This window comes from Pinus tabuliformis, chromosome 3_2 (assembly GCF_031772625.1).
Source record: "Pinus tabuliformis cultivar Carrire ecotype Pingquan chromosome 3_2, CPIR1, whole genome shotgun sequence".
Lineage (NCBI taxonomy): Eukaryota > Viridiplantae > Streptophyta > Pinopsida > Pinales > Pinaceae > Pinus > Pinus tabuliformis.
The window spans coordinates 777,009,536-777,025,768 of NC_142302.1; positions in this window are offsets into that span (position 1 = coordinate 777,009,536).

Sequence of the window (16,233 nt, forward strand, 5' to 3'; positions counted from 1 at the left end):
TCTGTGGTGTTCATCAAACACCCTAAACAATGATTCGATTAGGCTTCACCTTTTTCAAAGGACGTTAACTGGTCCGGTAGCAAAATGGTATATTGAATTGCCCAGAGCTTCGTTTGACAACTTCAGTACCCTAGCCACAACCTTTTTAACCCATTTTCAGTTACCAATAAGGTACGAAATGGGAACAGAACTTGTTACCAATTTCAAACAAACAACGGCCACTCACATATCTGATCATATTCATGAGTGGCAACGTCGTTGTAGAATGGTAAAAACGTATGTTCCTGATCAGCTTTTAGCTGAATGGTTTATTAAGTCTTTGTTACCTTCCATTACAGAAGATGTGGAAAAAGGGGGAGTCATCACCAAAGAGCAAGTTATCGCTCGTGCACAATATTTAGACTTGATTTACACTCAGTCTGGCACGCTCTACGATAAAATACCTAACGCCCCCAGACTGGAATTTCAGTACCTCCTCCTCCTAAATCAAACAATGACTCTCATGCCGGCGATGGGGTGATTGGCGCAACAGACACGAAATCGACAAAGGCTACATCTAAAAAGGCCTGTAAGATTTCCAGTAAAAATGCAAAAGAAGAACTTCTTGCCTCAGAAGTAAATGCCGTCTCGACAAATAAAGGCAAAGAAACCAAGCAACCAGGAGGCAAGAAGAAGAACAAAGGGAAGAAGAAGAAACAGGAGGAATCATCACCTGAAAAATCTTCTACAAACCCTTCTAGAAATAGGAAACCAAATCTTCCATGCTTTATATACGATGAGGATCATTGGACAACAGATTTTCCACACAGAGCTGAGCTTCAAAAATTCTTCAAGAATTCAAAAACCTTGGCAGTATTAACTAATCCGTTTCCAAATCTAGGAACAAATCTGGTTGACAGTGGAAATGCTTCCCGGTCTCAAGTGCTGATGTTTTCGATTTCTAAACAACAAAATGATGCTTTGATATCGAAAAGGAACAAAGATTATGGGAATCCACAGCTGTCGAACAACAAGGATAAAGATCAACCTAGTAGTTTGACAACAATTTTGACAGAAGTTGCGCCGCCCATCATTCCTGAGTTGACAATAAAACTGCCAAAGGGAGTAGTACAGAAGTCGACATTTAATCCTCGTGCTAGAGTAGCACAACATTATAATATAGTGGAAGATTTGGCCCAATCACCATCCGCTATGTCAACACTTGAGGTGCTGCAAAATTTCGCATCCCAAAAGTAGGATTTATTATCAACTATCGGTGGGATAGACCCAAAGGATTCCAATCTTGTATCCTTTAATCATAAAGGATACGATCCTCAGTTACCAGCTCAACTAGCTCTCCTCGTTCAAGTGAAAGCCCTCAACAAAACTGTTCATTGAACAATTATTGATGAGGGGGCATCTACATGCATTATGTCAATGAGTTGCTGGAAAACTTTAGGATCTCCAACCTTGTCGCGATCTTCAATGACATTAAAAGCATTCAACAGACGAACATATACCCCATATGGTATTCTAAGTAACTTGCAAGTTGAACTAGGGGGAAAACAGTAGAAATAGATGTTGAAGTAATCGACGGAAACCTCGATTACAACATCCTACTGGGAAGACCATGGATATATGCTATGGCAGCTGTTGTATCAACCTATTTTAGGAAGATTGCATTTCCCTTTCAAGGAGGGATTACAATCATCGATCAACAAACCTTCCTCCCCAATGGTTCTCAAGTTACGGGAAACATTCCAATGATCCATGGAAGCCCCCATTCGCTTCAAAATGTCGAAGTAGGCCTACTAAAAGACCCTATATTAATGGGAACTTTTGCCCTTCCACCTCCAATAAATCTGGCGGAAGTAGCATCGGTAGGAACCTGCAATATGATATCTTCGATTGAAAAGATCTCAGAAAATGATATAAACATGGATCATACACAGGTATTGCCTCCAAGCCTAATGGAAATATTGTAGCAATCAATGTTCCTAGCATGGGAGGCAAGCCCAAATCAACGCTCATCAAGCGTTTCGATAGATAGGTCTAAGTAATATGGCACCCCTTCAAATCCTTGGTCGCGAGTGCATTACACCGACGAAGGAATTGTTCAATCAATGGTAATTGAAGGGGCACCATGGGAAGATTACCACCATCGTTCCCTTCTTCCGGATTGTGAAGAAGATACTCCTGATGACCTTCATCATCCCTCAGTTTTTGATTTCCTATCAAATACTGTAAACACGGTGGATTCTGAGCAAAACTTGTCCAACATTGAAGAGACTATCGCCATAAATATCTTGACCAAAATAGATGTTGTGGGGAATATTTATGTTGGCAAATGTTGTTCTCCTTCAGAACTGGAAATATAAAACACTTTTTTTCGCGAATTCAGAGATGTCTTTGCCTGGTCATATAATGAAATGCCAGGCATTGACTCGAGTATCTTTGAACACGAAATCAAGATGTATCCAGATGTCAAACCAGTACGACAATGGCTACGGCAGGTGCACCCAAAGAAAGCCATTGCCATCAAGGCGAAAGTTGAAAATCTCCTCCATACTGGTTTCATTTACCCGGTTCCTCTAACCGATTGGGTGTCGAACATTGTTCCTGTTATGAAAAAACAAGGAACGATTAGAGTGTGCATCAATTATAGGGATGTAAATCAAGCTTGTCCAAAAGACAACTACCCTACACCCTTCATTGACCAGATAATTGATGAGTGCCGGATGCAAAATCTTTTCATTTATGGATGGATTCTCCGGGTATAATCAAATAAATATCCGCCCACAAGACCAGTCAAAGACTGCATTTATTTGTCCGTGGGGCACATTCGCATATCGAAAATTACCCTTTGGTTTAAAGAACGCAGGGACAAAATTTCAAAGGGCAATGAATTATGCCTTCCATGACATCAAAAACATTGTTCAACCATATCTCAACGTCCTTCCGGCTCATTCGCGATAGCAGACTAATCATCCACAGCATTTAAGAGCAATATTTCTACGTTGACGACACTACAAGATACGACTCAATCCACACAAATGTGTGTTCTGTGTCAGTTCTGGTTGTTTACTTGGCTTTGTAGTGTCAAAGGATGGGATTCGTCTCGACCCATGTAAGGTTCAGGCAATCATAAATTTGCCTCCACCTTCGAATTTGCTTCAGATTCAGAAACTCCAAGGGAAAGCAAACTTTCTGAGGAGGTTCATTCCAAATTATGCCGAACTTGCTAAAGGTTATACACGCCTATTGAAAAAAGAAGTTCCCTTCGTCTGGGGTCAGGTTGCGCAAGATTCCTTTGATGCTTTAAAAGAATCCCTAATGAAAGCATCATTAATGTACGCTCCTGATTATCAAAAAGACTTTAACCTGTATCTGGCTGCAGCAGATACAACCATCGCAATGGTTTTAGTTCAAGAAGACAACGGAATTGAAAATCCTATATATTATTTGAGTAAGAACTTAAATGATACAGAAAGCAAATATTGTTATGTTGAAAAGCTAGCGCTAGTAGCTGTTCAAGCGATACAGAGATTTCGACACTATGTCCTCTTTCGAAAAACTACCATTCTGTCAGATTGCAACCCCATGACTTATATATTGTCGCGACAGTTGCTGGGGGGGAAATATTCAAAATGGATAGAAATTCTACAAGAATTTGATCTGGAATTTGTAAAATCCAAGCCAAAGAAAGCCCTGGTTTTCACAGAATTATTATGCAATCTCCCATCGTCATCCAACGTTGAAACATCTGAAGAAACAATCATGGATGAATCTTTGTTTCTGATATCTTCAAGCAATCCGTGGTATGGAGATATAATCATTTATTTCCAAACCCAAAAATATAGGCCTAATACCTCCCGCTCCAAACAAAAATGTATTCGATACCAATCAAAAGACTACATGACCGTCGGTGATACACTTTATCGTCGTGGTGTCGATACAGTTCTGAGGAGGTGCCTCACCCATGAGGAGGCCGAAAAAGTCCTGAATGATTGCCATTCAGGCACGTGTGGGGATCATCAATCCGGTTATGCTACGGCGCAAAAAGTTTTACGAGCAGGATACTTCTGGCCAACAATGTTCAAAGATTGCATAACCGCAGTCAGAAGTTGTCATGCCTTTCAAATTTTCAATAGAAAAACCAGAAGACCACCCACACCTCTGCAGCCAATAGTTGCTATTGGGCCATTCACCAAATAGGGCATCGATTTCATGACATGTAACCCCACCTCGACCTGGGTGCATGGGTATATCATAGTCGCAGTTGACTATTTTACCAAATGGGCCGAGGCGATGCCTACATTAGATAACACTGGTGAAATAGCTGCCCTCTTCTTTTTCAATCATGTAGTCGCCAGATTCGGCGTCCCACAGGCCATAGTCACAGATCATGGATCGCATTTTTGCAATCACATGATGGTCGAATTAGCTGCCAAATTAGGGTTGTCGCATGACAGCTCTACTCCATATTACCCGCAAGCCAATGGACAAGTTGAAGCAATCAACAAGGTCCTGAAGCGCATGCTGCAAAGGATGATTGGAGTTCACAAAAGGAGTTGGCACCTGATCTTGTACTCAACCTTGTGGGCATACCGAACATTGGTAAGGAATGCGACCGGGTTTACACCTTTCCAACTAGTGTATGGCCTAGAAGCAATCTTACCAGTTCAATGTGAAATCTCGTCCCTCAAACTGGCAATCGACCTTCTCCCTGGAACTTCAGAAGAAGAGGCTCGTTTCTTGGAACTAGTCCAATTGGATGAAACCCATCGTGATGCAGATTTGCCTAACGAAGCCCATAAGAAACGAGTCAAGGCGCAGTTCGACAAGAATGTCAAACCCCGTGTCTTCTCAGAAGGTGACTTGGTCTTGCTTTATGACTAAGAATCCAATAAATTGGGAGCAAGTAAATTCAAGTCTTTATGGATGGGCCCCTATATTGTTAAGTGAGTGTTAGCAAGTGGAGCCTATGAGTTAATGGATTATGACAGGATTCCACTGGCACAACCTTGTAATGGGTTGTACCTTAAGCGTTACTATGCATGATTCAGTGTGGTAACCTATATACTTTTGTTACATTTTTGTTTCACTAAAGTATTTGTTTTGGTCAAGTAAATCCGCTTTTTACATTTGTCGTAGATGTCGAACCTATTGGAACCATATGTTAGATATGCTGACGGAGCAAGTCGTAGTTCGCAGAACCTATCTTCTGCGGCCTGGGCCATTTTCAATCCAAGAGGCGAGTTAGTAAGTTTCAGAGGGGTATGTATTGGTCGATCAACGAATAACATTGCTGAATATAGTGTGTTGATAGAACTTCTCTCTGATGCCATCACACATGGTATATGCCGACTGGTCGTCAGGCTAGACTCACAGCTCGTCATACTACAGCTCACTGGTATCTACTCCGTCCGAAATCCAGCTATCTATCGCATGTTCCTAAGGGTCAAGATTTTGGAAAGGCAATTTGATTTTATTCAATATAAGCATATTTCCAGAAGCTTAAACACATTAACTGACTCATTGGCAAATTATGTGTTAGATAGACATTTGCAACATTTATAAAAAGAAGCATCTCATCAATATTTGCACTAGGATCATGTAACTTAACCAAAATAAAACTTTGAAAATAAAAAATATATATATAACCATTTATGGTTTACACATAATGTTCTGTAACCAAGACAAAATTGGTCAAATGACCCAAAACTCAAAAACGCTAGGGGGCACCCTAGTTTAATGATGCTGGTGATAACAAGTCACCGCCTGTGCAATCATGCGTAAAAGCCTAGTCCACCGACTTGGCACGCCAGTAGTATGTCGCTACAACCTTAAAGGCAGCTCGTTAGTCCTCACATCTGGAATACCAAGAGTGAGGCCCTCGACCTGATCCTGTAATGCTGAAAGAGTCTCGGCCACATCAAGGTCGCGAAGGATAGCCCTTCCCACAGCCTCTCCTGCTGGAGCGGCAGCTGGCACTCTCAGGCATACTACTGGCCAAACGGGACCAACATCTGCATAAGAACAAGAGTTTTGATTAGTCTTGACAGAGTAAATCACAAGGAAATTATAAAAGAAAAACGATAAACAAGAATATGGTCAAAGAATTTACCAATGGCACCCCACTGTTCGCCAGCCGGCAGTACCAAATCTGGGTCACCCCGGAAGTCCATACCAACATATGGATACTCAGAATAAACCATGTCCTGACGATCAAACCACCTGAAGAAGGTATCAGAAAAGGAAATCTGAGACTGACCAACATGCCTAGACATATGTTCGACCCATCTCTGCATACGTGGTTCAGTCGGTGGAGGTAAACCGAGTGCAATATACTACGGCTGCATCAGTGGTATCTTTTCCAAGGCGAAGGCAGTCAAAATAGAACCGTATCCAAAGTTCTTCAACCTCCCACTTTTCACCTTACTCAATTGTTCTTTCATCACAAGGAGTACTGCATCACACCAGTTGAACACCTTCGGTTCGAGGCATTCCAAGGTGTACTGCATATAAGATCGGTTGGCCACATGAAGAGCCGCACTGTTATAGACATTTTTGTGCCTTACAACTCCAAGCATGAAATGTCCATAAACCAAGGGCTCCTAAGTCCCTAAAAGTGTTGTTCTAACCCCTAAAGGAACAAGGTCAACAGATTACAGCTTCTCCCAGAAGTTCTCCACCAGAAACTACCCAAAATTGGTCAAAATAGGATCATTTCAGCTGCTCCACTAGCTAAGTGTGTTGCATTGCACCTAAATACACTGTGAGGGTGTGTTTCATTTCAAAACTCCCTTCTGTAGGGTGCGATGGGCGAGAAATGACAAATGGCAGTGTCATTCCGCGAGGTGGAGAAGCAATGGAAGCTTCCAGAATCTTCTCCTGTGACACTTGCCTCACTAAGTTCGACCAAAGATGAGTAAGAGGCCCTTAGTCTCCAAGTGGAAGCAAGAACTGATAGAGAGAAGACACTAATAAAATCATAAGCTGACTCATCCTCCTTACACATATCTATATATGGATCCCTCATCCCAGAGATCCAGAGGCTGGAATTTTGCATATTGTAAGGAATTGTTGTTGGTTTCTAGAGACATACATCAGATTGTTAGGTGATTTATGATTTGTTTGAGGTGAAGATGGGCTTCTTTGCTGGGAGGTTGATGCTGGGTCGGAATCACTGGTTGTCACTCCTCCTGGATCTTTTCTTGCTTATCAATAAAAACTATTTGATTTTTCCTCCATGCTTTTTGTATCATTGATGCTTGTTACATTTTGTGTGGTTAACTTAAATCTGATCCTAAGTTGTTTATGAATATAGATCTTTGTCTTTGTATAGTGCTCTTCTTCTGTGATCTTACAGGTACTTTGTGAAGCTGGGCATGCAAGGGAGCAGGTAGCTGGAGACTATCAAAGAAGAGAGGGATTGAATCAAAGGATTAGCGCAAGACACAGGTTGGTTCTTTCTATTCTCCTCTGTCTATAATTCATAAAGGAAATACAAAAGTAGTTTTTCTCTGTTTGTTTCTAAGGCAGCTGTCACACCTTAGTGGGATAGAGCAGTTCTAAATAGACACTTTTCCCTGTAACAAAATGGCGACTTCGTTGGGGAATGTCTAATTAGTTTGTTTGTGTATCATTCTTTGTTGTTTGTTTCATAAACTTATAAGTAGCTCCCGAACTGCATTTGCCATAACAAATGCAAAGTAGATAACTGCTGCTTCAATCCATTCACTGGATCTGTTTATGATTTAAATAGCTGATGCTCAGACTATCTGATTGCCCTTGTGATAGCTCTTAGATCCTCCTTAGATCTACCCTTGATTGTTGCACTACTGATTGCTTTTTACTCAGCCAAAAACCAAGGACTGAACTGCAAACCGTGACCCAGAACCCGGACAGAGTCTTGTTTCTGGCCCAACGCAGGTACTGTTCAGAGATCCTAAATTTCAGCACACTTCCCGAAGGGGCAACCTGCACTGCATTTCAGATTCTCTGTGTTACAGGTGCGCTGATCAGACTAGCTCTGTGCAGCTGTGGTTCCTGTGCTTCATTCTTTCCAGTTCTATCCCTGAATTTTGCTGCCTGTGATCAGTATATGCCTGTTTGAAGCCTCTTTTCCTTACTGTTATTCCACCTCCTTTGTACAAAAGAACTGTAGATGTTTTTATGTGTTTGTTGAGTCGTTTACAGTTTTCCATTGCAAAAGTAGAATAGTCGTACTGTCGTCCTTTGATTTGAATCTGTCGTAAGTGTCGATTTCGATCATAGGAGAAAGTTTAGTTGTTGTTGATGGTTGATTATGCTGTTACTATTGCTTTTGGTCTGAATTTGTGATTTTCTAGTGTCAAGAACAAGTGTTCATTTCAAAATCGTAAGGTTTCGTAATCATCTCTGTTTTTTGATTTCGAAAAAGAGCTTGTTTATATTTGTCGCTTGAAAAGAAATTCAGATTTGTACATCAACTTTCTTTTTAGCATCAATACTAAGAAAGTCGAAAAACAAATACATGCATGTGCATTTGCATATAGACAGTCTGTTTGGCTTGATTTAGGAAAGTGCATTTACGGTGTGCTCTTTGCTCTTTGCGAAAATATTGTGTCTTTCTTTTCCGTTAGTAGCTAGGATTTTCATTGCACAAAAGAGATAAAAGTTTGTTTATCATCTTTAGATTGCATTTTAGGAATTACATCTACATCTCGTGGTGAACCCGAAAGGAAAACTTCATAAACAAGATCAACTTAAAATAAATTCAATGAATCTAACAACGCTTTGGAACTTAACGCACAACATTTAGAGGTCTAGGCTAGAGACGTATTCCGGCGTCATAAAGCCTGGTAACTGTTGTCCTCACTGATGGTTGGGTGATTCCTCCACTTTGAGACGATAAGTGCCAGTACGGACTTGTGCTCCCACGTACCATCGAGTATATTTTTGGAGACCCATATAGGCTTAAATCCTTTATCCATAGGAAGCCGTGTCTGTCGCCTTATCGATCGCAATGCACTGAACACAGCATTCGGGAAGATTGACTCTCGTACCGTAAAAAGTATTTTGCAGTTTTGCGATTGTTTTGGTACTCCCTCTACCTAGATCTCCAAAGTAGTCCCTTTCGTTCCTTTTCAGACTCCTTAACGGAAAAGGTCCATCTGAGCACTTGTGACTTTAGGCTCATTAAAAATCGAAGGCGACTAGAGTCATCTTTTGTTTTTTCTCGACTCTTAAAAACTGAAAAAACAAGTTGTGTCAAAGCGTCTAAAATTCATTTAATTCGGAAACATACTTCCCCTTTATTTTAGTTGATCGAGTAATCCGCAATTGTGGAAGAAAGTCAATTGAAACCCCGTCATTCGCGGAGGCTTACGAGTCAACCGTCTTTGTCTCCGGAATCAAAACTAGTACGGACAAAGCGAACTCGTTTAACCGGTTCCAAATCTCCTATTAAAGTTAGAACAAGTGTTCCAACAACATCAGAGACTCCGGTTACTCCAAACATTTCTGGAATCCCTGCCTCTACAGAAGAAGTTCAACAGCCACAGAAGGGCAGTGATACTGATCCTAGTCTGAGAGTAAACACTTGTGTTACCGAACCAACTACAACTGGTTCGGAGAGTCTTACTCTTCAAACATCTGTCACTGCCGATTTCACACCTTCTTCGGCACCAGAAATATTTTACGGACCTGGCGATCTTCCCCTTCCACCTTGTCTGATTGCAATAGAAGAAATTGTAGAAGATCCTCAAACAAGTACTCCAACGCACTTTGGAGTAGGGATCACTCTATATCCTTCTTTGTCAGAAGTTAGTCTACCACCAGCAGAAGCTCCTATAGAATCATTAGGTAATCTTTTGGATAGACTACAAATGTCTGAACAACCATCAACATCTAGGACTGTGTCGTCTGACACAGCGATGACAGAACTCCCTGCTATCACTCTGACAATGTTCGTCGGTATACCATCTGTCCCGACTAGCTCTCAGCCGCTAGAAGGAGCCCACTCAGGGGCTATTTCGACAGTATGGTCCGTTCGTGTTTGTTCATCCGGAATAATATCCGGAAAATCTTACGTTGAGTCTCAACAAATTGATCCATTTGGAGGTCAATTTGGGCAGTCCGGCCCCCAAGGGCAAACAATTCCCTTGAGTTCTGGATTACCACCGTATGGGGGGCAATATACCCTTTCATTATCCCCTCTGGGAGGATATCCATACGGGAGTTCACAGCAACATTCAGGTTATACTGGAATTACCTCAAGTGGTTGGGTACCTATACTACCTCAACAACCAAGAGTTGTGTACTCAATGCAACAATGCGTACCTATGTCAAATATCCCGACTACGCCAGCTATTGTGACGGTGTCGTAAGTTCAAGCGCTACCTGTTGTATGCCAACCTCAGGTTTCTCAGGTTGTAATGCAACAGCCCCTTGACCCTGCGACTCAACCATAATCGTCGACTAATGGAGCGACACAGGTTCAGACGGGTACAATTACCCCTCATCTTGGTCAAACTGTTAGTATCGGGCAATAGCACATGGCTTCACAACCATGGCTGGTGCAATACCAACAACCACAATTCCAACAAGTATACCAAGGTTCTGAGCAGCAAATCTTTGCTAACGGTGGACAGTCGTACATTCAAAACGGTCAAAATCAACCATTTTATAATGGTCATGTCCATCAACCTTACCAAACATACCAGCAGCAAATGCATTATGCCGGTATGCAAAGACCAACTGCTCAGGCAATCCCATCTTACCCTGGGTATGCTTCACCTAATCTAAACCAATAGTTACACTTTGTGGCAACTTTAGAGTTACCTGATTTAAATCGGTTAACAAACGATCCAATTGCTTATGCCCCTTGGTGGCCAGCGATTCCACATAAACTTCCATCAGATTTCCCTAAATTTAACGGAAATCTGGGTGAAGATCCATCGAATCACGTGATGACCTTTCATCTATGGTGTTCATCGAACACCCTAAATGATGATTCGATAAGACTTCGCCTCTTTCAGAGGACGTTAACGGGTCCGGCGGCAAAATGGTACATCGAATTACCTAGAGCTTCGTTCGACAACTTCAGTAACTTAGCCACAACCTTTTTAACCCATTTTCAATTACTGATAAGGTATGAAACGGGAACAGAACTTCTTACCAATTTCAAATAGACAACAGCCACTCACATATCTGATCATATACATGAGTGGTGACGTCGCTGTAGAATGGTAAAAACGTATGTCCCGATCAGCTATTAGCTGAATGGTTTATCAAGTCATTACTGCCTTCCATCACGGAAGATGTGGCAAAGGGGGGAGTCATGATAGAAGAGCAAGTTATCGCTCGTGCGCAATATCTGGACTTGATTTACACTCAGTCCGGCACCCTCTACGATAAAATACCTGACGCCCCTAGACCAGAATTCTCAATTCCTCCTCCTCCTAAATCAAACAATGACTCTCATGCCGGTGATGGCGTGATTGGCACGACAGACACGAAATCGACAAAGGCTACATCCAAAAAGGCCCGTAAGATTTCAAGTCAAAATGCAAAAGATGAACTTCTTGCTTCGGAAGTAAATGCTGTATCGACAGATAAAGGCAAAGAAACCAAACAACCAGGAAGCAAGGAGAAAGGAAAAGGGAAGAAGAAGAAACAGGAGGAATCATCACCTGAAAAATCTTCTTCAAACCCTCCTGGAGATAGGAAACCAAAAAATCCATGCTTTATATGTGATGAGGATCATTGGACCGCAAATTGTCCACACAGGGCTAAGCTTAAGAAATTCTTTAAGAATTCGAAAACCTCAGCAGTGTTAACTGATCCGTTTCCAAATCTAGGAAAAAATTTGGTTGAGAGCAGAAATGCTTCCCCGTCTCAAATGCTAATGTTGTCGGTTTCAAAATAGCAAAATGATGCTTTGATATCAACAAGGAACAAAGATTATGGGAATCCACAACTGTCGAACAACAAGGATAAAGATCAACCTAGTAGTTCGACAACAACTTCGACAGAAGTTGCGCCACCTACCATTCCTGAATCGACGATAAAACTGCCAAAGGGAGTAGTACACAAGTCGACATTTAATCCCCGTGCTAGAGTGGCACAACATTATAATATAGTGGAAGATTTGGCCCAATCGCCATCTGCTATGTCGACTCTTGAAGTACTACAAAATTGCCCATCCCAAAGGCAGGCTTTATTATTGGCCATTGGTGGGATTGACCCAAAGGATTCCAATCTTGTATCCTTCGATCATAAAGGATACAATCCTCAATTACCAGCTCAACTAGCTTTCCTTGTTCAAGTGAAAGCCCTCAACAAAACTGTTCATCGAACTATTATTGATGAGGGGGCATCTACATGCATTATGTTAATGAGTTGCTGGAAAACTTTAGGATCTCCAACCTTGTCGCGATCTTAGACGACATTAAAAGCATTCGACGGAAGGACATATACCCCATATGGTATCCTAAGTAACTTGAAAGTTGAACTAGGAGGGAAAACAGTAGAAATAGATGTTGAAGTCATTGATGGGAATCTTGATTACAAAATCCTACTAGGAAGACCATGGATATATGCCATGGAAACTGTTGTGTCGACCTATTTTAGAAAGATTGCTTTTCCCTTTCAAGGAGGGATTACAATCGTCGATCAACAAAACTTCCTCCCCAATGGTTCTCAAGTTACTAGAAGCATTCCCATGATCCATGGAAGCCCCCATTCACTTCAGAATATCGGAGTAGGCCTACTAAAAGATCCTATACTAATGGGAACTTTCGCTCTTCCACCTCCAATCAATCTGGCGGAAGTAGCGTCGATAGGAACCTGCAACATGATATCTTCTAAAAAGATATCAGAAAACGATATCGACATGGATCATGCAATGGTTTTGCCCTGAAGCCCAACAGAAATATTGTAGCAATCAATGTTCCTAGTATGGGAGGCAAACCCAAATCAACGCTCATCAAGCATTTGGATAGATAGGTCTAGAGAATATGGCACCCCTTCAGATCCTTGGTCGCGAGTGCATGTCATCGACGAAGGAATTGTCCAATCTATGGTAATTGAAGGGACACCATGGAATGATTCCCACCATCGTTCCCTTCTTCTGGATTGTGGAGAAAATAATCAAGGTGACCTGTACCATCCTTCAGTTTTTGAATTCCTATCAGATACTGTAAACACGGTGGATTCCGAGCGAAACTTGTCCAATATTGAAGAGACTATCGCCATAAATATCTCGACCAAAACAGATGTTGTAGAGAATATTTATGTCGGCAAATGTTGTTCTCCTTCAGAACTAGAGATATATAATGCTCTTTTACGCGAATTCAGAGATGTCTTTGCTTGGTCATATGATGAAATGCCAGGCATTGACTCGAGTATCGTTGAACACGAAATTAAGATGTATCCAGATGTCAAACCAGTACGACAACGGCTACGGCAGGTGCACCCCAAGAAAGCCGCTGCCATTAAGGCAGAAGTTTAAAAACTTCTCCATTATGGTTTCATCTACCCGATTCCTCTAACCGATTGGGTATCGAATATTGTCCCTGTCATGAAAAAACAAGGAAAAATTAGAGTGTGCGTCGATTATAGGGATGTAAATCAAGCTTGTCCAAAGGACAACTACCCTACACCCTTCATTGACCAGATAATTGATGAATGCGCCGGATGCGAAATCTTTTCATTTATGGATGGATTCTCCGGGTATAATCAAATAAATATCCGCCCACAGGACCAGTCAAAGACTGCATTTATTTGTCCGTGGGGCACATTCACATATCGAAAATTACCCTTTGGTTTAAAGAACGCAGCGGCGACATTTCAGAGGGCAATGAATTATGCCTTCCATGACATCAAAAACATCGTTCAACCATACCTCGACGACCTTCCGGCTCATTTGCAAAAGCGGACTGATCACCCGCAGCATTTAAGAGCGATATTTCTACACTGCCGACACTACAAGATACGACTCAATCCACACAAATGTGTATTTTGCATCAGTTCTGGTCGTTTACTTGGCTTTGTAGTCTCGAAGGACGAGATTCGTCTCGACCCATGTAAGGTCCAGGCAATCATAAATTTGCCTCCACCTTCGAATTTGCTTCAGATTCAGAAACTCCAAGGGAAAGCAAAATTTCTGAGGAGGTTCATTCCAAATTACGCCGAACTTGCTAAAGGTTATAAGCGCCTTTTGAAAAAGGAGGTGCCCTTTTTCTGGGATCAGGTTGCGCAAGCGTCCTTTGATGCTTTAAAAGATTCCCTTATGAAAGCATCATTAATGTACGTTCCAGATTATCAAAAAGATTTTAACCTGTGTCTGGCTGCAGCGAATACAACCATCACAATGGTTTTAGTTCAAGAAGTCGATGGAATTGAACATCCTATATATTATTGAAGCAAAAACTTAAATGATACAGAAAGCAAATATTCTTACGTTGAAAAGCTAGCACTCACAGCTGTTCAAGCGATACAGAGATTTCAACACTATATCCTCTTTCGGAAAACTACCATTCTGTCAGATTGTAACCCCATGACTTATATTCTGTCGCGACATTTGCTAGGGGGAAAATATTAAAAATGGATAGCAATCCTATAAGAGTTTGATCTGGAATTTGTAAAATCCAAGTCAAAGAAAGCTCTAGTTTTCGCAGAATTATTATGCGATCTCCCATCGTCATCCAACGATGAAACATCAGAAGAAACAATCGTGGATGAAAGTTTGTTTCTGTTATCTGCAAGCAATGAGTGGTATGGAGATATAATCATTTATCTCCAAACTCAAAAATACAGGCCAAACACCTCCCACTCCGAACAAAAACCTATTCGATACCAAGCAAAAGACTACATGATCGTCGGCGATACACTTTACCGTCACGGTATCGATACAGTTCTGAGAAGGTGCTTCACGCATGAGGAGGCCGAAAAAGTCCTAAATGATTTTCATTCAGGCGCGTGTGGGGGGCATCAATCCGGATATGCTACAGCGCAAAAAATCTTACGAGCAGGATACTTCTGGCCAACAATGTTCAAAGATTGCATAACCGCAGTCAGAAGTTGCCATGCTTGTCAAATTTTCGATAGCAAAACCAGAAAACCACCCACACCTCTGCAACCGATAGTTGCTGTTGGGCCATTCGCCAAATGGGGCATCGATTTCATGACATGTAACCCCACCTCGACCGGGGGCATGGGTATATCATAGTCGCAGTTGACTATTTTACCAAATGGGCCGAGGCGATGCCTACATTAGATAATACTGGTGAAACAGCTGCCCTCTTCTTTTTCAATCATGTAGTCGCCAGATTCGGCGTGCCGCAAGCTATAGTCACAGATCATGGATCGCATTTTCGCAATCACATGATGGTCGAATTAGCTGCCAAACTAGGGTTGTCTCATGACAACTCTACTCCATATTATCCGCAAGCCAACGGACAAGTTGAAGCAATCAACAAGGTCCTCAAACGCATGCTGCAAAGGATGATTGGAGTTCACAAAAGAAAATGGCACCTAATCCTGTACTCAGCTTTGTGGGCTTACCGAACATCGGTAAGGAATGCAACCGGGTTCACACCTTTCCAACTGGTATATGGCCTGGAAGCAGTCTTACCAATCAAATGTGAAATCTCGTCTCTCAAACTCGCAATTGATCTCCTCCCCGGAACTTCAGAAGAAGAAGCTCGTTTCTTGGAATTAATCCAATTGGATGAAACCCGTCGTGATGCCGCTTTGGCTAACGAAGCCCATAAGAAACGAGTCAAAGCGCAGTTCGACAAAAAAATCAAACCCCGTGTCTTCTCTGAAGGTGACTTGGTCTTGCTTTACGACCAAGAATCTGATAAATTGGGAGCAGGTAAATTTAAGTCTTTATGGATGGGCCCCTATATTGTTAAATGAGTGTTAGCAAAAGGAGCCTACGAGTTAATGGATTATGACGGAATTCCGCTGGCGCAACCTCGTAATGGGTTGTACCTCAAGCGTTACTATGCATAATGGTAACCTGTGTGCTTTTGTTATATTTTTGTTTTCGCTAAAGTGTTTATTTTGGTCAAGTAATCCACTTTTTACATTTGTTGCAGATGTCAAACCTATTGGAGTCATGTGTTGGATATGCCGACGGAGCAAGTCGTAGTTCACGGAACCTATCCTCCGCAACCTGGGCCATTTTTGATCCAAGCGGCGAGTTAGTAAGTTTCAGAGGTGTATGTATTGGTCGATCAACGAATAACATCGCTGAATATA